At 49.0% G+C, this 23818-nt stretch overlaps 1 protein-coding gene across 2 annotated transcripts in view; it reads left to right on the top strand.

Moving 5' to 3' along the window:
* Positions 1–23818, top strand: part of STRN (striatin) — a 239659-nt gene that overhangs the window by 203198 nt on the left and 12643 nt on the right. The gene's annotated exons all lie outside the window — the stretch shown is intronic.

Raw genomic sequence — 23818 nt, 5'->3', positions numbered from 1 at the left:
TTCCGGCGCCTGCAGATGTAAACACTGCTGTTGTCAGCTGGAAAGCCTGAGATTGTTTTTCTTTGTTTTTGTTTTTTAGTTTTTTTTTTTTTTTTATCTCCGCATAGAGGCTAGATATGGGGATTTATAGACCTCAGATCTCTCCAAAAGGAGGACCTGTCATTCCCTATTCCTATTTCAAGGGATGTTTACACTTCTTGTTATAGGAATAGACGTGTTAACAAAAAATGAAGGAAAAGTGTAAAACCAATAAAAAAAAAAAAAAAAAAAAAAAATTGGAGCGCTCCCGTCTCCTCTGTAACAAACTGGTAACCTCTAAATGTGTCGCCTATGAAGATTAACTGCCAAAGTTTGGCACCATTCCATGAGTGTGCAATTTTAAAGTGTGACATGTTGGGTATCTATTTACTATCTATTGTTGTTTTTTTTTTTTTTTTTTTTTTTTTCACAAAAGTTTTTTTTTTTTTTTTTCGCTAAAAAATCACTGTGCAAATACCAGGTGACATAAAAAAGTTGCAACAACTGCCATTTTATTCCCTTGGGTCTTTGCTAAAAAAGAATAAGTTATTACCTGATAACTCCCTTTCCAGGAATCCTCCAGGACGGTCACATGAGATGGCTCCTCCTCCTCCTACAGGAAACACAAGCACAGTTAAGTTTAAAAGGCCGCCCCACAGGCTGCCCCACAGTTGTAAAAAGATGAACTGGCCTGCTTAAGCGACTAGCTCAAACTATAATTTCTAAGAAGTATACAATTAATAGGGTGGGGGTCCACCGTCCTGGAGGATTCCTGGAAAGGGAGTTATCAGGTAATAACTTATTCTTTCCCAAGTCATCCTCCAGGACGGTCACATGAGACCCCAACGATGCATACCTAGGGTGGGACTACTGCCTTGAGCACTTTGCGACCGAAGGATAGATCCTGGGCGGAGACCAGGTCGACCCTGTAGTGTTTGACAAACGTCAGATCACTTGACCAGGTGGCTGCTTTGCAGATTTGCTCTGCTGAGGCCCCAGCCTTTTCTGCCCAAGATGTTGATATCACTCGGGTGGAGTGTGCCTTGATACCGGCTGGTAAACTTTTGTTTTGCACTGTGTAGGCTGCGCAGATAGCCATTCTGATCCACCTGGCTATGGATGATTTTGAGGCTGCCTTCCCTTTCTGATTGCCTCCAAAAAGTATAAATAAGTTAGCTGATTTCCTGATTTCTCTGGTGGCTTCTATGTAGTGTAGGATACACCTCTTGACGTCCAGAGTAGAAAAAACCTCCTCCCCTGGTGAGGTTGGGTTTTGGCCGAATGATGGAAGGACCACTTCTTGTGTCCGATGGAATTCCGATGATCCCTTCGGAAGGAAAAGAGGGTCCGTCCTCGGGATTAATTTATCCGGAAAAATCTTTAAGAAAGGTTCCTTAATGGAAAGGGCCTGTAGGTCGCTCACCCTTCTGGCTGATGTAATTGCCACAAGAAATGCCGCTTTCAGAGTAAGATTCTTTAGGTTGCATTCTTCTAATGGTTCCAAAGGGGCTTTGAGTGCCTGTAGTACTATGGGCCAAGGTAAGATCTTTGCTAGGCCTGGATCTTTGGATGGATCTAAAAAACCTCTTTACTAAAGGATCTTCTCCTATAGGTTTTTCCAGAAAGATTGACAGAGCTGCCGCCTGCACTTTAAGGGTGTTTATGGCCAGACCTTTGTCTACTCCGTCTAGAAAAAATTCTAGCACAGTGCTAATATCTTTTAGGTTCTTGTTGCTGGGCTCCATTTTAAGTCTGTATGTCTTCCATATCTTGTTGTAAATCTTCCTAGTTACAGGTTTTCTGCTCTGGAGCAGTACTTCCGTGACTCTTGTAGATAGTCCTTTATTTAGTAGTATGCTCCGTTCAGGATCCATGCTGCTAGTTGTAGCGTCTGACTGGAAGGGTGATGTGCTCCCTTTTGGGCCAGAAGGTCTTCCTGAGCTGGTAGAATCCAGGGTTCTTCCTCCGCCATTTTCCAGAGTGGAGTGAACCATGCTCGTTTTGGCCAGAAGGGTGCCACTAGGATTACCCTTGTCCCCTCTCGATGGATCTTCCTGATTGTCCTTGGAATCAGTTGGATCGGGGGGAAATGTATACGCCAGGCCAAAGCTCCAGAGGAATGCTAGGGCATCTATGCCCAATGCGTCTTTCCTTGTGTAGGGAGAGAAAAACGTCCTTACTTTTCTGTTGCTTTCTGTGGCGAAAAGGTCCACCTCCGGTGTGCCCCACTTCTGTACCAGCAGGTTGAAAACCTGTTGATTTAGCTCCCACTCCGCTGGGTCCAGGTGCTTCCGGCTCAGTAGATCTGCCAGCACATTTGTTGACCCCTTTATGTGCACTGCTGAAAGGGATAAGAGGTTTGCTTCCGCCTCTGATAGGATGGCTTGCGCTATTCTCATCAGGTGCTTTGAGCGTGTACCACCTTGGTGGTTGATGTAAGAGACTGTCGTCACGTTGTCCGACTGAATTTGGACATGTTTTCCTTTTTGTCTCTTGTTGGAATCCTACCAGAGCTTCTCTTACGGCCGCCAGTTCCCTCATATTTGAGGACACTTCTTCCCCAGATTGGCACCAGGTTCCCTGTCTCACCTGATGTCCTATGTGGGCTCCCCAGCCGAAAAGGCTTGCATCCGTCATTATCCTGACCTGTACTGTAGGCATCCAGAGTCTCCCTTGAGATAGGGAGTCTTCCTTTAGCCACCAGGTTAGTGACTTTTTTACGGTTGGTGGAATCGATATTACACCGTCCAGTTCTGAGGTCTTCCCATTCCAGTGACTCAAGAGATGTCTCTGTAGAGGTCTCATGTGTAGCTGAGCCCACTGTACTGCTGGGATGGCTGCTGACATGAGGCCCAGGACCACCATAGTGTCTCTTCTTGATATACGGCTTAACTCTATTAGGCGTCTCAGAGCTTCTTTGAGCTTCACAATCTTGTTCTCTGGTAACAGGATTTTTTGTGTCACTGTGTTGATTCGATAACCTAGGAACACTGTCTCCTGTGAAGGGATTCTGTTGGATTTCTGGGTGTTGATCACCCACCCCAGTGATGTGAGGAAATCCTCTGTTGTTCTGAGATTTTCCAACGCTTCTGCTTCTGATTTGCCGTATATCAGGAAGTCGTCTAGGTAGGGAATTATCTGGACCCCTCTTACTCAAAGGTCCTGGACTACCTCCGCCATAATCTTGGTAAAGATTCTCGGTGCCAAGGAGATTCCGAATGGGAGTGCCTGGAACTGGAATAGGCGTATTTGTGACCCCAATTTGGTTGCGAACCTTAGGAACTTTTGATGCCTTATATGTATTGGCACATGTAAATAGGCATCTTGGAGATCTAGGGTTACTAGGAAAGCATCTTCGGGAAGTAGTGTTCTCACTGAGAAGATGGATTCCATCTTGAACCTCCTGTACCTTGCTCTTCGGTTGAGGTCCTTGAGATTTAGGATTAGGCGATGTTTGCCTGATGGTTTTAGTCTTAAAAAGACTCTGGAAATGAACCCTTCACCTTGGTGTGATAAGGGTATTTCCTTTATTACCTCCTCCTGCAATAGGTTTGATATGGATGTTTCCCAAGCTTCTTTTGCTGGTGATGTTCTTGGTAGAGAGGTTACCCCAGATTTGTGAGGGGGAGTTGTCACGAATTCTATCTTGTAACCTTCCTTGAGGATATGTACTATGAAACGGTTGGTGCAGAATTCTTCCCATTGGGGGGAGAAGAATCTCAGTTTCCAACCTACCGGCCGTCTGGTGTCACTGGGGCTTGCTGACATTGCTGCTATTATTGGGGAAGGGGTTGTTTGGTCTACCCTTGCCCTTATTGTATACCCACTTCCTCTGGGTATTTGGTTTTCCTCCCTTGGACTGTGTATCGCCTCTCGGGCGGCGAAAAAATCTCTTCTGTTTTTCCTTCTTTTTAGCGGGGAATCCTTTTGATTTGTCCGCCGATCTTTCCAGGACCTTATCCAGTTCCTGGCCGAAGAGTAGCTTCCCGTCAAAAGGGATATTGCACAGCTTATTTCTAGATGCGTAGTCGCCTTCCCATGTTTTGAGCCAGAGGGGTCTTCTGGCAGAGTTTACTAGACCAGTGGTTCGGGCTGCTATTCGTACCCCTTCCGCTGCTGCATCTGCCATATAGGCCACCCCTTTCTCTATCAAGAGGAGGGAATCCTGTTCCTCTTTGCTCCCTGGGACCTTTTCCAACTGTCCCCTTAGCTGTTCCAGCCAGAAGGACACGTTCCTAGCCACGCAGGTATTTGCCATATTTGGCTGAAAAGATGCTGCCCCCGCCTCATAAGCCCTCCGAAGTGTCACATCGATCTTCTTATCCATCGGATCTTTTAAGTGGCCCATGTCTTCAAAAGACAAGTCCGACTTTTTTTGACACTTTGGCTAGAGGTGCGTAAATTTTTGGGCATTTGGACCAAACCCCTACTGATTCCTCAAAGGGGAATCTTTTTCATTGCTTTAGGGAAGAAAAGCTTGTTTTCGGGACATTCCCACTCCTTCTTGATAATCCCTTTCAGGGATTGGTGGACCGGAAAGGTACGTGTCTTCGGAACCTGTAGGCCTCTATATAGTCGGTCTCTTACCGATCTTGGTTCTTCCTCTTCTTGTAGGTCTTCTGTTACATATATTGCTTTCAGTAGTTCCTCCGTCTCTTCCGTTGGGAATAGGTGTCTGGTCACTTTTTCCTGTACCTCACTGTCATGCTCTTCTGAGTCTGAGCTGTCTCCTCCCAGGAGTTCTCCTTCCTCATCTTGGCAGTCTGATTCTGAGGATTCTTCCATTAGCCTGGCGACCGTTTGAATCCTTGCCGTTTTCGTGCGGTATCCTGACGTGGATGGTTGGTCTGCTCTTTTCATCCCTTCTATGGATGACTGTAGCGATTTTAGAGTGGACGCGACTTCTTTTTGAAATCGAGGAAATCCTTCCCTAGTGGCTTGGATTCTTCGCTGACAACTATCTTGATGCACTTTTGGCACAGTAGTTTGTCTGAATCCGTTGGTATTTTTGTCCCGCAGATGCGGAAGTGCTTTTTCTTTGGTTTAACCGACGTGTCTGTAGCTTCTGCGGGTTTGGTCTGTAGATAAAGAAAAAGAGACATAAAGCCAATTATCGCCCGTCCCTGGGATGTGCGTTCTCCCTCCCCCTTTTTACCCCCCCCCTTTTTTTTTTTCCGGGAGGGGGGTGTGGGTGATGGGGTTGCACCCTTCCCCTCTTCTTCCCTCCACTTACCATACTCAGGCTGGGGCCGCAAGCAACAGCCTCTGGTAGCAGGGACTGGTCCTCCGCCATTAGGACCGCCTGGAGGGAAGGAATCTTGCAGCAGCTGAACGTAGCCAAGTGTAGCCCGATTGTTATGTGAACTGGCGCCTTTTATAATTGAATTTCCCGCCAAAGCCTCGCTGTCGCTTTTCCGGCGCTTTCCCGGCACATTTGCCCACATCCAATATGGCCGTCGCCCCACTTCCGGTGGCGGCGCCATCTTAGTTGCGTCTTTTTCGCCGCGCCAGCGGCGACGCTGGCTGCTACAGCACACGCTGGAGACTCCACCGGGAGCCCAGCGTGAGGATGACACTTCCGAAGAGGATGGCGAGCGGCTCAGCGCGGCCTCCGGCTGGCCGCCATGGTCCCTTCTTGGTCGGCCTCTCCTCGGTCCCACCCGGAGCAAGGTAAGCTTAGGGCAGGTTACTGGAATCTACCTGCCCTCAGGTCTCCAGCCGCACATCTGCCCCATTAGAGAGAGAGAGGAGAGGGTATCTTCTGAGCTCTCACGACCCCCTCCTCCCCCTAGGAAGTCCTCCTCCCTCGCCCCCATTGCTGGCACCTGCCCGCCAGATATTCTTATCGGCTCAGGCCGGTGGAAGGAGGAGGTATCCCAGGACGCCTGCCCAGGATAGGGGAATTGAAAATAACAAACAGGGGATGTTAAGGACCATGCTAGTGCAAGCAGGACAGGAAACACAAGAACTGTGGGGCAGCCTTTTAAACTTAAAGCGGAGTTCCACCCTGGTTATACATTTCTTTACAAAAATACCCCCGGGACAGTCAGGGCTAGCACATTCCACAATGGCTAGCCTCTGATCTGTCCCGGGTTGCACTTACCTTTCAGGAGATATACTTACCTTGAAATTGTCTTCTCCAGCGCTGCCATCTCAGGTGTGGGCAGCTTGAAGCCAGCACGATCCTCTTCCGCGTCCTCTTCGGTCCTCTTCCTCCTTCTTCGGTCCCACGATGCACTGCACCGGCCCCGACGTCACTTCCGGGTCGCGCGCGTCATCCCTCCACAGCTTCTGGGCATGCCCAGAAGCTGTTTAGAAGGGGATGACGCGCGCGCCCCGGAACTGACGTCGGGGCCGGTGCAGGCGCAATGATTCCTGGGAGCTATGACGTTCAGCTCCCAGGAATCATTGCAAAAGCCAGGAAGTGACGAATCGCCGTGGCCGCCGAGGGGAGGAAGAAGGAAGTAAGGTGAGTATATTTTCTCTAAAAGGTAAGTGAAAAAAAAAAAAAAATTGCGATTATCCATTTGTTTTTCAGGTGACCGGGAGCGAGAAGATGGAGGTAAGTATAAATTTCGGGTGGAACTCCGCTTTAACTGTGCTTGTGTTTCCTGTAGGAGGAGGAGCCATCTCATGTGACCGTCCTGGAGGATGACTTGGGAAATATAATTTCTCTTACGTCCTCCGACAGTCGCCGCCCATTCACACAGTCTTCACTAATGGGGTATTGCTTCCTCTCCACAGGAGTTTCTAGGCATAAGACTTGTAAAAGGACAATTTATCTACATTGTAACACCCATGGGGGCTGTCCTTCTAGTCCAATACCCCCCTGCAATAGCCATCCCAATTCAGTTTGTCTTCTGCCTAGCTTAGGAGTGGATAGCCTTTCCTGTGCTGAGGCTACAGTCTCAGCCTTCCTCTTTTTCTTTTATGATTTATTTTCTGAAAATGTAATTTTTCTTTACTTTCCTAGCTGTTTATTTTATCAGCACTAGTTAGTTGGATCTTCAGATGAAGACGGCGTTTGCGGAGCTGGGAATCGGACTGACCGTCCTAGTTCCCCAGGACAGAGGGTCAGATGGAATCCCAGCCCTCCTTCGAGCGTTTTTCAGGCTATGTGTTCGTCCTGGCCTCGCAAACGACCCGTCCCTGTCCATCAGGGATGCAGCCATGTGAGGTGGCTACCTCACTGGACACAGCATAGGTTCGTCCGTGCACTACTAGTGTCCTACGTTTCTGGCTGGCGGCACTCCCCTGCCATCTGAGGGTGGGCGGTTTCCCGCTGGATATGAGGCACCCCACGCCATCGGGTACAGGTAAGTACATTCTGTGTGGGGCCTCTGTCTGGGGTCGGCAGTCCTGTGTGTCTGTGGTGTCCCCTGTGTCTGTGCGTTTTGGGCTCCCTGTTCCCGGTCCCTGCGGGGCTTTTTTATTCTCACAGCAGCGCTGTGTGGGGCATTGGGGGGTCCCTCTCCTGAGGTCACTTTAGGGTGCTTGAAGGTGCAGACACATGCGGCGACCGCTGCGGGGTTAAAAACCGCCGGTCCGCCATTTTAAGTGTGGGCAGCATGTCTGGCTTCATTATGGGCGTTTATGCAGCATGCTATGTAGTGATTTTGGCGCCTTGCGGCGCCATCTTGCGTGTGGCATACGATCGTCCTGAACACATGTCGGCGGCCATCTTGCCGAAGCCTCCCATTAGTTTCAATAGGCATCCATTTTCCCTTGGTCTGCAGCCTCAGTTCAGCCTCCAGCGGTGACATCACTTCCTTCTTTCTCACAGAGCCGACCGAAGGAGCTGGTAACACACTGTGGGGTTCTGTCCTGCTGTTCCTTTCCTGTCCTATTTTGTGCAATCTTCCTGGTCAGTTTTGTCGCTGCGGGGGGTCTGTGTTCCACAGTCTCTATAGCGGTGTGCTGCGGGGTCCCCGGTGCTCTTGAAGGGCCCCTTGTTTAAAAACGTTTTTTCTCTTACGTCCTCCGACAGTCGCCGCCTCTTCATATTCGTCACATATGGGGGTATTAGACTTTGCTCCGAAGGAGTAGCTAGGCAACAGAATATGTTAACAATAAGGCTTTAACATATCCCACCCTCAAGGGGTGGTCCCCTCAGTCAATACCCTCCTACTTCCTGCAACCATATCTCAGTTTTAATGTCTAGCTTGTCAGGACGGCCGCACTACAAGGGCAAACCGTTCAAAGGCCAAGGCTCTCAGAAGAAGCCCTGGTCTGGGAAACAGAAGTCCGGCCAATCCGGACCTGCGGCCCATAACAGTTCGGCCTGAAGGGGCGCCCTCACCCAGTTTTGGGGTGGGGGGACGCTTGCTCGGTTTTCTTCAGCCCTGGTTGGCCCGTGTGCGGGACAGATGGGTTCTGGAAATCGTTCGATCTGGTTACAAGATCGAGTTTCTCTCTCGGCCGGAGAGCAGATTTTTTCCCTCAAATCTACAACTGTCTCCAGAGCGCCTGCGGGATCTGCACCTGGCGGTGCGGGACCTGAGGGCTCAGGGTGTGGTGGTTCCGGTGCCTCATCGGGACAGATTTCGGGGGTTTTATTCCAATCTGTTCACCGTGCCCAGGAAGGAGGGCAAGGTTCGTCCGATTCTGGACTTGAAAGCTCTGAACCGCTCTGTGCGGGTTCGCAAGTTCCGCATGGAGTCCCTGCGCTCGGTGGTGGCTGCCCTGGTTCCGGGGGAATTCATGGCCTCCATCGATTTGAAGGATGCGTACCTTCACATCCCCATATTCGAGGGGCATCAGAGATACCTTCGATTTGCCATTGCGGAGGATCACTACCAGTTCGTGGCGTTGCCCTTTGGGCTCGCCTCGGCTCCGCGGGTCTTCACCAAGGTGCTTGCACCGGTTCTGGCATTATTGAGGGCCCAGGGCATTTCTGTCCTGGGGTATCTGGACGACATTCTGATTCGGTCTGCGACCAGTCAGGGTCTGGAGAAGGACCTGTCTGTCACAATGCATGGTCTTGCGACCTAATCCTTCTTTTCTGCCGAAACGAGTTTCGGAATTCCATCTTAACGAGGATATTGTTTTGCCTTCGTTGTGCACGAAGCCTAAACATCCAAAGGAGGTGAGATTGCACTCTCTGGATGTTGTTCGGGCGATTAGGGTTTACCTTAAATCGACTGAGTCTTTTCGTAAGACGGACTCCTTGTTTGTTCTTCCAGAGGGTCCTCGGAAGGGCATGGCGGCTTCGGCCTCTACCATCGCCAAATGGATCAGGCAGACCATTGAACAGGCCTATGCCTTGCAGGGGAAGGTTCCCCCTGTGCCTGTGAAGGCGCACTCTACTAGATCACTGAGTACGTCTTGGGCCTGCCGTCATGGGGCTTCTGTAGCCCAGGTGTGTAAGGCGGCGACCTGGTCGACCGTGCACACTTTCACAAAATTCTACAAAGTAGATGTTCAGGCATCGGCGGATGCTTCCTTTGGCCGCAAGGTTCTTAGTGCGGCTGTTCCATAGGGTCCCTTGTTGGGGACTCCTGGCTGTTGGGATATCTTTGTATTCCCTGGTTTTTTTGTCTTTTCCTGGGTTGTTGCTCCTGTTGAGCACTTATTTTTGCTGTTGCCCAGCTGGTTTCCTTCCTTTGGTAAGGTTCCTTTCTTTGATGTGGAGACTGCGTTGCCTTTCGGCGCGGATGCGTTTCCCACCCCTCATGTTTGCACTGCTTTGGGACGTCCCCATATGTGACGAATATGAAGAGGCGGCGACTGTCGGAGGACGTAAGAGAAAACGGAATTTTTGTAAAATCTTACCTGTAAAATTCCTTTCTCTGAGTCCTCCGACAGTCGCCGCCCCCGCCCCTCTTTTGGGGTTGAATGTATACTCTACTGCTATTCCACTAAAACTGAGATATGGTTGCAGGAAGTAGGAGGGTATTGACTGAGGGGACCACCCCTTGAGGGTGGGATATGTTAAAGCCTTATTGTTAACATATTCTGTTGCCTAGCTACTCCTTCGGAGCAAAGTCTAATACCCCCATATGTGACGAATATGAAGAGGCGGCGACTGTCGGAGGACTCAGAGAAAGGAATTTTACAGGTAAGATTTTACAAAAATTCCGTTATTTCGGTTATGGAATCCCAGGACAGCAAATTCCCTCCAGCTTTGGTGGGGGATTCAGGGTCCTCTGAATCCTCTAACCAGACTAATTTGGCGGCTGTTGTGGCAACTTTGGTGGCAAAAATGGATGTGCTGATGTCTGAACGTGCTGCTAGGAAAAGGCCTAGGATTTCCTTTTCTTCTGATTCTGAGTGTGACACGGTTGCTGTAGGTAGCGCTGCCCTTTCGGGGTCTCGCTCTTCTCAGGACCCGCAAGAGTCTGAGGGGGAGGCGGAGGTCGCAGGGGTGGATGACCCCCCCCCCAATGGGTCGCCCGAGGAACGCGCAGCTATGGATGAGTTAATCATAGCTGTAAAGGAAACACTACATTTGGAGGATGAGCCCACCCCTCCGGGCGTTGTGTCCTCTTTCGGTACACACAGGACCCGCAAGACGGCGCAGGTTTTTCCTTGCCCCGCAGAATTTCACCATAAGGTGAATGAGCTATGGCGTAACTTATAACACACCTTCGTGGTGCCTAAGAAGTTTCAACTTCTCTACCCTTTTCCGGCCACTACGGCTGCGCGCTGGTGTGTGCCTCCTCAAGTGGATCACACGGTGGCCAGATTGAACAAGGCTATCTTGGTCCCCACCGAGGACTCCCCTGTTTTTAGGGACCCTACTGATAGGAGGCTGGAATCTCTCGTCCGAAATTCCTACATGGTTGCGGGTTCCATGCTCAAGCCTATTTTTGCCTCCGTAATGGTGGCTCAGGCTGTGGTGGATTGGACCAAGGTGCTCAAACGCACCCTCGTGGCTGACTCTGCCCCTCCCACTACAGTGGAGATGGTGGATCAGGGGTCATGTATTTGTGCGATGCGGCTCTAAATGAGGCCCCTTTGGCAGTGCGCCTGTCCAGCGTCGCAGTGATTAACCGTCGCTTAATCTGGTTAAAGAGCTGGTCGGCTGACCAGAAATCCAGGAAGACGGTGGCTGACATTCCCTATGCGGGGTCTGCCCTTTTTGGGGAATCCCTGGATGAATTGGTTAAAGGAGACACTGGGGGCAAGAGCACTCTGCTGCCCCAGAACTCTAAGGGGAAATTTTTCGCGGTAAGTGGGCCCCCTCCTTTTAACCTAATCTAGGATCCTTTCGTGCCTTCAGGGCGCGGATCAAGGGTAAACCCTTCAAGAGCCAAGGTGGCCAGAAAAAGCCCTGGTTCGGCAAACAAAAATCCGGCCAGGCTGGGACGGCGGCTCAGTCCGCCTCTGCCTGAAGGGACGCCCTCACCCGTTTCAGGAGTGGGGGGACGTTTGCACGGTTTCCTCCAACCTTGGCTGCTCCGAATCACGGACAGGTGGGTTCAGGAAATCATTCGATCAGGGTACAAGATCGAATTTCTTTTCCGACCGGCGAACAGATTCTTTCCCTCAAATCTTAATTTGACCCCAGGGCGGTTACAGGACCGATATCAGGCGGTGCAGGATCTGCTCTCCCAGGGTCGTCCCGGTGCCTTATCGGGACAGGTTTCGGGGTTTTTATTCAAAATTATTTATTATTTATTTAAAATTGGGGCGGAGTCGTAACGTCATTACGTCACTTCCGGTTTCGGAGCCTGGGCCGTGGAACGCGGAAGCTTCCCGGCCATCACCGCTGATCCTAGACAGCCTCAAACGTGAGTCTTTATGCTCTCTCTTCCACTCTACAGATATACTTTACATCATGGGGTTTCTTTCTTCTAACCTGAGGTACTAAAAAGCCTGGTTCGACCCACTGGAGAACCCCGGAAGAAACCGACCATCTCTTTCCTTAAGTACAGGTCGTATATCTAGGGGCGACATCTAGTGGATGTACAACAAAATTGCAACCCCAATTTTATTTATTACTTCCTTTATTCAATTTAGCACTTTTTTCACTTTAGTGGTATTACAAATTCCACGCACGGCACGGATTAATTTATTCTCACTGTCTTATGTGATTTTTCACTTATGTATTTAACTTATTTTCTGTCAATTGCTATTATTAAAAAATAAATGCACATTGGGAACCCATTATTTCTTACTCGTCTAGTATATGCAGCACAGCACTTGCACTTTACTGAGTTGCACTTTATGGGCCCAGTCCATTAACCAACTAACTTGGTCACACCACAAATCACCAGTGCACTTTATTTAATTTTAAATTAAACGGTTTTTATGACACAATTTTTATTGGCACTTTGTTTTAAGTTGGCACATACAATAAGCACTTATTCACTTTAAGGTAGCGCCGTTACAACCTCCTTTCATATATATTTCACACTTTAACCCCTCGTGGGTTTGGTTGTTGGCAGCTTACACCTTCACTATTGTCTAAGGTCTGCACTCCATAGCGCTGGTCACCCCTACCTTTTTATTATTTTTTTTATTCAAATCTGTTCACAGTGCCCAGAAAGGAGGGCAAAGTGCGTCCGATTCTGGACTTAAAAGCGCTAAACCGCTTTGTGCACGTTCGAAAATTCCGCATGGAATCACTCTGCTCGGTGGTGGCCTCCCTGAATCCGGGGGAGTTCCTGGCCTCTATAGACCTAAAGGATGCGTATCTACACATCCACATTTTCGAGGGTCATCAGAGGTACCTCCGATTCGCTTTCGCGGAGGATCATTACCAGTTTGTGGCGTTTATCTTTCGGTCTCGCTTCGGCTCCAAGGGTCTTTACGAAAGTGTTAGCGCCTGTTGCGGGCACAGGGCATTGCGGTCTTGGGATATCTGGACGATCTCCTGTTAAGATCGAGTGCCAGTCAGAGCCTGCTGCGTGATCTGTCCACTACGGTCCAGACGCTTCAAGAGTTCGGTTGGACAATCAACGTTCAGAAGTCGACCTTGTCGCCTTCGGTTCGTCTGCCGTATCTGGGAATGGTTCTGGAATCTGCTCAAGCAAAGGTGTTCTTACTGGAGGACAAGCTCCGGACCCTACAGAACGAGGTCAGGTCTCTCAGGGACAACAAATCCTTGTCACTCCGGACCTGTATGCGGTCCCTGGGGTTGATGGTATCTGCCTTCGAGGCGATACCATTTGCACAGTTTCACACGCGATCCCTCCAAGCGGAGATCCTGGCCAGGTGGGACAGACTACCTCAGTCTTTGGACCTGAGAGTGTCTCTGAGCCGCCAAACCAGAATGGATCTGTTGTGGTGGCTTCAGTCCCCGGCGGTGTCGGACGGAAAATCCTTCCGGCCAATTCTGTGGATGGTCTTAACCACGAATGCCAGCCTGTCGGGCTGGGGTGGCGTTCTGGGCAACCTGTCTGCCCAGGGCACTTGGTCGGAGGAGGAATCCTCCCTCCCGATAAACATTCTGGAATTGAGAGCGATCAGGCTGTGCTTGATTCATTGGTCGGATCGTCTTCAGGGCCGCCCTGTAAGGGTGCAGACGGACAATGCCACTGCGGTGGCGTACATTAACCACCAAGGGGGCACCAGAAGTGCCAGGGTGGCCCAGGAGGTGACCAGTATTCTGTCTTGGGCCGAGACTCATGTCCCGGCGATATCGGCAGTGCACATTCCGGGTGTGGAGAATTGGCAGGCGGATTATCTGAGCCGCCAGACCCTTGACCAGGGGGAATGGTCCCTGCACCCGGAGGTATTTCAAATGCTGTGCGCAAAGTGGGGATCCCCGGATGTGGATCTGTTTGCGTCTCGGCTAAACCACAAGGTGGAAAAGTTCGTGGCAAGAACGCACGATCCTCTGGCAGACTCCTCGGACGCGTTGGTGGTGCCTTGGCATCAGTATCGTCTGATTTATGCCTTTCCTCCGATTCAGTTGTTGTCCAGGTTCCTTCGCAGGTTGGCCTCGGAACAATCGCTGGTGATTCTGGTAGCGCCGGACTGGCCTCGACGGTCCTGGTACGCGGACATTGTTCACCTGGCCGTAGAGCCTCCGTAGCGGCTGCCAATGCGGGAAGATCTACTGTCTCAGGGACCGATCTTCCATCCTGCTTTACAGTCGCTGGCTTTAACGGCATGGCTGTTGAGAGACAGGGGTCTCTCCTCAGAGGTTATTCCTACTTTGATCCAGGCTAGAAAAGCCTCTTCTGGTAAGATTTATTACCGTACATGGAAAGATTATTTTGCCTGGTGTGAGTCCAGGGGTTTTTCTCCTCGTTCATACTCGGTGGTGAGAGTGTTAGCTTTACTACAGTCTGGTATGGACCAGTGCCTTGCGTTGGCCACGATTAAGGGCCAGGTATCTGCACTGGCTGTTCTTTTCCAGTGCCCTGTGGCGTCTCATTCCTTGATTCGCACCTTTATCCAAGGTGTGCGTCACTTGGCTCCTCCCAGAAGGGCGCCCTTACCTCCATGGGACTTGAACTTGGTTCTGTCCGTGTTGCAGCGTTCCCCTTTTGAAAACATCAGGGAACTTTCATTAACTATGCTATCTAAGAAGGTTGCCCCCCCCCCCCCCTTTTTTTTTTTTTTTTTTTTTTTTCTCTTTCTCCTGTCTCCCCCTTCCTTTCCCCACCTTCCCCCTTCCCCCTCCCTGCCCTGCCTCCCTCCTTCTTCCTCCCTGCCCCCGACCTCCTTTAGGTGCTCTGACCTGTCTGGCTGGTCCACGCGGCTCGCACCTTTCCTCAGCCCTTCCTGATGACCATTTTTTGTTCTTTCTTTTATTTTCTCCCTCTTTTTGATTCCCCCCTCCCTACCGTTGCTGTGCCTGGGCCGGTTGGGCCCGGAGCGCGCTCATGTGCAAGGTCATGACCCTTTTGGCTTAGAGTGCCTCACAGTGGTTCTCCTTTTCTTTTGTGTTCCTAAGCTGTACGGGTTTGTTACTGGTTTTCTGTACCCCCTCACATTGTTAGATATGGGGATTCTGGATCTGAACCTTCCCCTCTCGGGGTTTGGTATATCATTACAGGTTACACATTCTATGCCAGATTTGACAGATGCTCCTGGACCGTTGCGCATAGCTTTGAGCTTGCGATGCCTTACGTTGGTCCTGGGTCTTTTTGGCCTTTTTATGTCTGCAACTGTGGGTGGGGAACTCAATTGTTTTGATATATACTGTATATGTATATTTACTTGCATATGGTTGTCATTTTTGCTGTATTGTATTTTTATTATTCAATAAAACGTTTGGAAAAAAAAAAAAAAAAAAAAAAAAAAAAAAGAAGGTTGCATTCCTGGTAGCAATCACTTCTGCTCGCAGAGTGTCGAAGTTGGTGGCGTTATCCTGCCATTACCCTTACCTGGTAGGTCATAGGGATAAGGTGGTCCTGCGACCTAATCCGTCCTTCCTTCCGAAGGTGGTTTCGGATTTTCACCTCAATGAGGACATTGTTTTACCTTCGCTTTGTGCGAACCCTAAGCATCAAAACGAGGTTGCCTTGCATTCTTTGGATGTTGTCAGGGCGATCAGGGTTTACCTGTCGTCGACGGAATCCTTTCGGAAGTCAGATTCTCTCTTTTGTACTTCCTGAGGGTCCTCGGAAGCGTCTGCGGCAACCATTGCCAAATGGATCAGACAGACCATTGTCCAGGCCTATTCATTGTGGGAACGGGTTCCTCCCTTCCCTGTCAAGTCGGTGAGTGCGTCCTGGGCCTTCCGGCATCAGGCCTCGGTGGCCCAGGTGTGCAAGGCTGCGACTTGGTCGTCGGTGCACACCTTTTCCAAATTATATAATATTGATGTTCTGGCGTCGGCTGATGCCTCGTTTGGCTGCAAAGTTCTCTGTGCGGTAGTGCCATAGGGAACCCTGGTTTTGTATGGGTCCCTGGCTGTTGGGGTTGTTTTTCCCCTTGGGTTATTTGTTTTCCTGGGTTGTTGCTCGTGTTGATCCCTTTTTTGTTACCCAGAAGGTTACCTTTCTGTGCATGTAAGGTTCCTTTCTCTGATGTGGGTACTGCGTTGCTTTTCTGGCGGTTGCGTTGCCCACCCCTCATGTCTACACTGCTGTGGGACGTCCCCATTAGTGAAGACTGTGTGAATGGGCGGCGACTGTCGGAGGATGTAAGAGAAAATGGATTTTTTGTAAAATCTTACCGTAAAATTCCTTTCTCTGAGTCCTCTGACAGTCGCCGCCCCCACCCCTCTTTTGGGGGTTTTTTATACACTATCACTGCTTGCGACCAAACTGAATTAGGATGGCTATTGCAGGGGGGTATTGGACTAGGACACCCCCATGGGTGTGACTATGTATATAAATTGTTCTTTTACAAGTCTTATGCCTAGAAACTCCTGTGGAGAGGAAGCAATACCCCATTAGTGAAGACTGTGTGAATGGGCGGCGAATTACGTTATTTAGGGGTTCTGAGTAGTTTTTCTAGCAAAAAGATTTTTTACATGTAGGAGAGGAGTGCCAGAATTGACCTAGGCTGGAAGTGGTTAAATAGTACCTCTGAGTCAGACCATCAAAACAAAATACACTCACCGGCCACTTTATTAGGTACACATGTTCAATTGCTTGGTAACAAAAATTGCTAATCAGCCAATCCACATGGCATTTAGGCATCTAGACATAAAAAAGACAAATTGCTGAAGTTCAATCTGAGCATCAGGATTGTCAAGAAATAGGACTTAAGTGACTTTGAACGTGGCATGGTTGTTTGTGCCAGACGGGCTTGTCTGAGTATTTTAAAAACTGCTGATCTGCTGGGATTTTCACGCACAACCATCTCTAGGATTTACAGGGAATGGTTAGAAAAGGAGAAAATATCCAGTGAGTGGCAGTTGTGTCAACGAACATGCCTCAATGAGGTCAGAGAAAAATGCGCAGACTGGTTCGAGATGATAGAAAAGCAACAGTAACTAAAATAACCACTCGTTACAACTAAGGTATGCAGAATACCATCTCTGAATGCACAACACATCGAACCTTGATGCAGATGGGTTACAGCAGCAGAAGACCACACCGAGTGCCGCTCCTGTCAGCTAAGAACAGGAAACTGAGGCTACAGTTCGCGTAAGCTCATCAAAATTAGACAATCAGAAAAATGTTGCCTGGTCTGAGGAGTCTTGATTTCAGCCTCGACATTGAAATGGTAGGGTCAGAATTTGGCGTAAACAACATGAAAGTATGGATCCATCCTGCCTCATGTCAACTGTTCAGGCTGGTAGTGGTGGTGTAATGGTGTGGGGGATATTTTCTTTGCACACTTTGGGCCCCTTAGTAACAATTGAGCATTGTTTAAACCCCACGGCCTACCTGAGTATTGTTGCTGACCATATCCATCCCTTTGACTACAGTGTACCCATCTTCTAAAGGCTACTTCCAGCATGATAATGCACCATGTCACAAAGATAAAATCAACTCAAACTGGTTTCTTGAAAAGGGCAATGAGTTCACTGTACTTCAATAGCCTTCATAGTCACCAGATCTCAATCCAATAGAGAACCTTTGGGATGTGGTGGAATGGGAGATTTGCATCATGGTTGTGCAGCCGACAAATCTGCAGCAACTGCTAGATGCTATCATGTCAATATGGACCAAAATCTCTGAGGAATGTTTCCAACACCTTGTTGAATCTATGCCCTGAAGTGTTAGGGCAGTTCTTAAGGTAAAAGGGGGTATATATATATATATATATATATATATATATATATATATATATATATATATAATATATAAAATCATTTTTTTCCCCTCACTGTGCCCCCTCCATACCCAGAAATCATTCTAGGTAATAGGAACCAGGAAAGTAAACCTGGCTATCCAAACATCCACCCAAAGACATCAGACAGTGAAGCTCGAGTCGCAGCATCCCTTGCCAATAAAACCCATTTATTGCAAAACAATACATACTGTAAGAGACATGGACATGTAGGACACCTATAGGAAGGGGTAAAAGCTGCTTAGTTCATTGAGACAAGGTAATTGTGTCGCTTTAATTCATATATCGAATGTGATTCTCCCTGGAGAATTACTTTATTTAAACCTCCTCCTCTTGGATTCACATGAATTCTGTTTTAGTGACAGTAAGGAAAGGCAGGAGGTGTCAAAATTGTTTCAATTCCACATGATGGCTAATGGAAGCAGTCCTCTTTCCATTTAATAAACATTGAATATCCTACATATAAAGGGCCGAACAGTCTTTCCCACATACAAAGCCCCACAACAACATAGCATCAAGTAGACAAACCTGACTGTTCCACAATCCACATAGTGGCGTGGGCGAACTAGTTGAAGATTGGGTAACTGATCTGCCATAGACTCCAGGGCCCAAGGGCATTGTGGACATGTTCACCAGGGTCCCCCTCTCCAAGCTTGCATAATGACTAGATGTGAGTTTGTCAGATATCCATTCCCCGTCTATATACAGTTTTGCTGAGTGGCATAAACCGAATTGCCTGTTATAGGATAATGCGGTAACCGAGATCATTATTTTTGTAAAACATCAAGTGTAACCTGGTTTTGGTTGGAATAAGTCAATATCAATTTGGTAGTATCTGATCTTTTAGGACATCTCAACATTCATTTGGAGCGTTGCTGGGACTTAGCTTTCTGATAAGAGGATTTAAGGAGAGATTTACTTTATCCCCTTGCAAGTAAACGATCACTTAGCAGTTTTACTTCACTTTTAAAATCTTCATCCCTTGAGCAGTTCTGTCTTAACCTGACAGACTGATTTAAAGGGATAGTGTGAAAAAGCGGAGTCTGATATGCATTTGCATGTCGGTGGAAAGTGTACCACCCTGTTGTACCATAATCTGCAGGTCCACAAATAATTTGCAGAACTGCATTCCATTGTGAATTTTAGATGGCATTCCTGCTGGCACTTGGTAAAAATACTTTCTGCTCATTTCTGGTACCCATTTGCACCACGGGACATAATTTATGTACCTGTGCCATAATAAGATGCAGCATAGAAAGGGCCTTGTCAGTGAACAGTGTCCTTTCCAACCAGTGGATCCCCTGAAACAGAAAAGGTGTCCCATCACAAGCAGGAGTCCTCCAAACCTGTGGTCATTTTGATTAGTTTAGTATGAAAGGAGCTTTCCTGGAGCATTTCAGTCCCTGGTAGTGAAACTGAAGTAAACAACTGTGTGTTAAGGCACTGTCAAAAGCTCTCCAGGATAAAGTTGTGAATAGGCACAAGTAAGAATATGGATACAAAAACATTTCAAAGGCTTTATCAATGCCTAGAAGCACACTGAAGTCTATTAAGAAGTGGAAGGTATCGGTACAACACAGACCCTCCCTGGATCAAAACTTCGCTCCAAACTGGTTGAAAGAGCCAAGAGGAAACTGGTCAGAGAGGCTACCAACAGACCTACAGCAACTCTAAAGCAGTTGCAGAAATTTGACAGAGATCATAGTGTGCATGTGACAAATGTAGCTTGTATGAGAGGGTTGCAAGTAAAAAAGCCACTCCTCACACATGCAGACACGACTGAGATTTGCCAAAACTCATGTTGAAGATTCTGAGGCCACATGGAAAAAGGTTTTCTCTGTCGCTCATTGACAGACGTAGTCCTCGGTGATTCAACACCCTCGGGTTATGCTGCCCTCCACAGGAGTAGGACTAGACAGGAAAGCAAATACTCTGGCCACACCCTAGGGGCAGTCCCCGAGGGTATATCCTCTCTCTCTCTGCTACAGCAAATAAGTTTTTTTTCTGTCTAGTCAGGAGTAAGGACCTAGATACCTTGCTGGGATCTTCGGTCCTGGCAGGATTTTTTTCTTAGATTTTTAGACAGCTTTTTCCTCCAGTGTTCCTGTGAGATCTTCAAGCAAGAAAGCTGAACTGGGCGACGGGCTGGATGTTGAGATCCAGTGGTCACCCCAGTTCAGCCTGCGAGCGTGTGCAGGCCATAGCTCCGCGCTGGGTCGGCCGCGACATAGTCCCACTGGATGGGGACTGACCCTGCGAGTTAAACGTCTCGCTGAAACGCCAAAGACCATGAGTCACGGCGTCCGTATTGGTCGACAGCCCTCCCACCTCGGTGGAGAGGGGTACTGTCAGGAGTTGGCGCCCGCCTGGTTCCGGTATGGTGAGTAGTATGTTCCCCCCTTTCCCCTGACGGGTCTTGTGATGAACGCGGGCCCCTCTCTGTATGGTAAGGATGGGTTCCCCTCTATCCTATAACATGGCACAGATTCTCCTATTTGAGTGTGATTTTTGTGTATAAAAAGCCAGGAGGCTTGGTTTGGGAGCTGACAATCTAATTGCAAATATGTTTAAATGATTGTAATCAGTGGCAGTACTAGAATCTTACTGTGATAGATATGGTATCCTACCTGTCAGAAGCCACAGGACATGTATACTGCTTTCCAGGTCATTCCTCCAGTAAAAGCATGTCTCCCGACGGCCACGCGGTCCGCCAGGGTCCGGTACCGCCGGCCATGCGGATCTCCATGTAGATAGAGGTCTATTGATGCCGAGATACTCTGCAGTCACGCCGCTATTCTGTAAGAGGCCGCCGCCATTCTCTGGTAGATCGCATGAGGCCGCCATTTTGGCGTAGCCTCGTGTCTCCAGCATGGGGGCGGCCATGTTTGAGGTGACTCAAACACCTCGTGGAGCTAGGGGAGGCGCCGGAAGGCGTACAGAGGGGCGGAGCCGCCTCCTTTCTCCTGGGCAGCCAGCCAAGAGACTTCCTGTCTGTTCTAGACAGTGCTGAGACAAGTTGCAGTAAACTCTGAGCATCAAGTGGTGAGCCTGGGGGTCTATCTCTCTCTCTCTCTCGCTCGCTCGATAGGGGTCCCTAAGCAGGTAACATTGAGGGGCTTTGTGGCGCTGGGGGTCTGGAAAAAAAAAAAATTTATTTTGATTTGGATTGATTTTTTTCCGGGCAGTAACTGGAATTATCATGGACCCTGCCACACAGGTAACCCCACCTGTTTCCCTCGAGGGGGCTGCTGGACCCGCCGGTGCACAGAGTATAGATGCATTTACAGCAGTTTTGGAGTCTTTGGTGGCTCGGGTGGAGACGGCCTGTCAGGAACGGGGGTCAAGAAAGCGACCCCCGCCTACCCCTATATCATCTGACACTTCAGACTCAGATTCTGAGATGGTCATTTCAGCTGCAGGTCCCTCTGCAGGGGCTGTTGTCTCAGGTAAAGTTCCTTCAGACAGTGAGGAGGACGTTCATGCTTCCGCCATAATTCGGGAAGAAGCATTGGTGGACGCACTAGTTGTGGCGGTTCGGGAAACCTTAAGACTTGAGGTTTTACCGACAGAGGCAACTGAAACAGAGATTCCCTTTGGTACTAACAAACCCACCAAAACGGTGAAGGTTTTTCCTGTACCCAAGTGTTTTGGTAATAAAATTAAAGAAGAATGGGAGCATTCTAAGCGTACCTTTACTATTTCCAAGCATATTGCTAGACGCTATCCGTTTGAGGAATCCCTCATTAAGAAATGGACGGTACCACCAGTGGTGGATCCACCTATTTCCAGACTGAATAAAGCCACGGTTCTTCCAGTGGAGGACACTTCGTCCTTTAAGGACCCGGTGGATCGGAAGGTAGAAGCGGAGTCCCGCACTATCTTATCCCTGATAGGGTCAGCCTTTAGACCAGTAATTGTCATTGGTCTAGTTTCCCAGGCACTAACGGAATGGGCGAGATTGGTGCGCCAGGACCTGAAGGGGAAAGATATCCCCCAGGGAACATCTGAATTGATGGAACAGATCATACAAGGACTACAGTTCGTCTGTGACGCAGCCTTGGATGCTACCCCCCTATTAGGACATGCATCTATGTCAGCGGTAATCCTCAGACGTGTGCTGTGGTTAAAATGCTGGTCAGCGGACCTAGGTTCCAAAAAAACCTTAACGAATCTCCCCTTTTAGGGGAATCGCCTATTTGGGGCCACCCTAGATGAGATCATTAAGGATGCCACTGGGGGCAAGAGCACTTTCTTGCCACAGGCTGCTAAAGCTAAAGGACCTCGTAACAAGCGGGACCTTTCTTTACCGCCCATAAAGGGTTTGTGCGCCCGACTGGAACAAGCGGGAAAGGCAAGGCTCCTCCAGGAGGGTTCAAGAAGGGCTGGTCGGACAGACAAAAGACCGACTCAGCCAAACCTGAAGCAAAGGATTACACAGCCTGAAGGTGCGCCCCCACCCGGCTTGAGGGTGGGGGGACGTTTTCACCGGTATTCAGGGCATTCGATCGAGCATCGACCACTGCTACCGGTGCGATTCTTCCCTTCCAACATTTAAGTACTACAGGGAGCGGTAGTTACCATTCCCTGAACAGATCTTTTTCTTTACCTTTTCCAAAGATTAGTCTCAGTTCCCCACAAGAATCGGATCCAGTTGAACAGACAGACCAAGAAGCCTCTAGCCGGGTGACTTCGGTCCCTGAGATTCAACCAGGAGAGATCACCGTTCCTGATAGGAATCAGGTGTTTGATAAATGTGTGGGAACGGAGAACAATCAGACTTTGTCGGATGGTCGGGGCCAGATAGTTCTAGGGCCGCCTGGTTCAAATCCAGTCAGCGCCAGTGGTCCTAGAAATTCTAGGCTGGCCTCGTCAAGCCGATCTACCCGACTTGGACATGCGAGTCGCGGACGTTCCTTGGGAACTTCGTCTCAGGGAGTGTCTGCGGTCTCAAGGACCAATCTTCCATCGTGCTTTACAGTCGCTGGTTTTAATGGCCTGGCCATTGAGACCCATGTATTGAAGGACAGAGGGTTGTCAGCTTCAGTTATTCCTACCCTTATTAAAGCAAGGAAAGCGACTTCCAGCAAGGTCTATTATCGCACATGGAAGACTTATATCGCGCGGTGCGAATCTTTAGGGATTCCTCCACGTACCTATTCAGTGACCAGAATATTGGCCTTTCTGCAAAAAGGGGTTGAGCAGAAACTAGCCTTGAGCACCATCAAGGGTCAAGTTTCAGCATTAGCAATCTTCTTTCAGAAACCTTTAGCTACTAAGTCCTTGGTGCGGAATTTCATCCAGGGGGTGCGGCACCTGGCTCCACCAGTCCGCTCGCCCTTACCGCCCTGGGATCTTAATTTGGTTTTGTCGGTTCTACAGAAACCTCCCTTTGAAAACATCAGGGAGATTCCCTTGCTTACTTTATCCCAGAAGGTAGCCTTCTTGGTGGCTATCACGTCTGCACGCACGGTGTCAGAACTGGCTGCATTATCATGCCAGTCCCCATACTTAGTAATTCATAGGGATAAGGTAGTGCTTCATCCTAAGCCATCCTTTCTTCCAAAGGTGGTTTCAGATTTTCATCTGAATGAAGATATTGTACTACCTTCCTTGTGTCCTCAGCCCAATCATCATCGGGAACATGCGTTGCATTCCTTGGATGTGGTTCGGGCAATCAGGGTATACCTGAAGGCGACGGAATCGTTCCGTAAGACGGATTCACTTTTTGTGATCCCGGATGGCCCCAGAAAGGGGTTGCCTGCATCTGCCGCGATTATCTCCAAATGGATCAGACGGTGGTACAGGCTTATTCTATTAAGGGTCGGAATCCTCCGTTCCCTGTTAGGGCGCACTCCACTCGAGCGCTCAGTACTTCCTGGGCCTTCCGCCATCAGGCGTCAGTAGTCCAGGTATGTAAGGCGGTTACCTGGTCGTCGGTACATACCTTCACAAAATTTTACAAGATTGATGTGATGGCATCGGCGGATGCCTCATTTGGCCGCAAGGTTTTGCAGGCCGCAATTTGAGGAGACCGGTGGTTTTTTTCTGTTGAAAAATTTCTGTTGAGTCTCATCACTGAGGATGAGCATTGTAAACTTCTAGTTGGCACCGGTTGGGCCTTCTAGATTGGATTTGATTTCCATTTTCCCACCCCTCA

This window comes from Pelophylax lessonae (assembly GCF_965119305.1).
Source record: "Pelophylax lessonae genome assembly, chromosome: 3".
Classification (NCBI taxonomy): Eukaryota; Metazoa; Chordata; class Amphibia; order Anura; family Ranidae; genus Pelophylax; species Pelophylax lessonae.
This window is presented reverse-complemented; position numbering and strand designations above follow the sequence as displayed.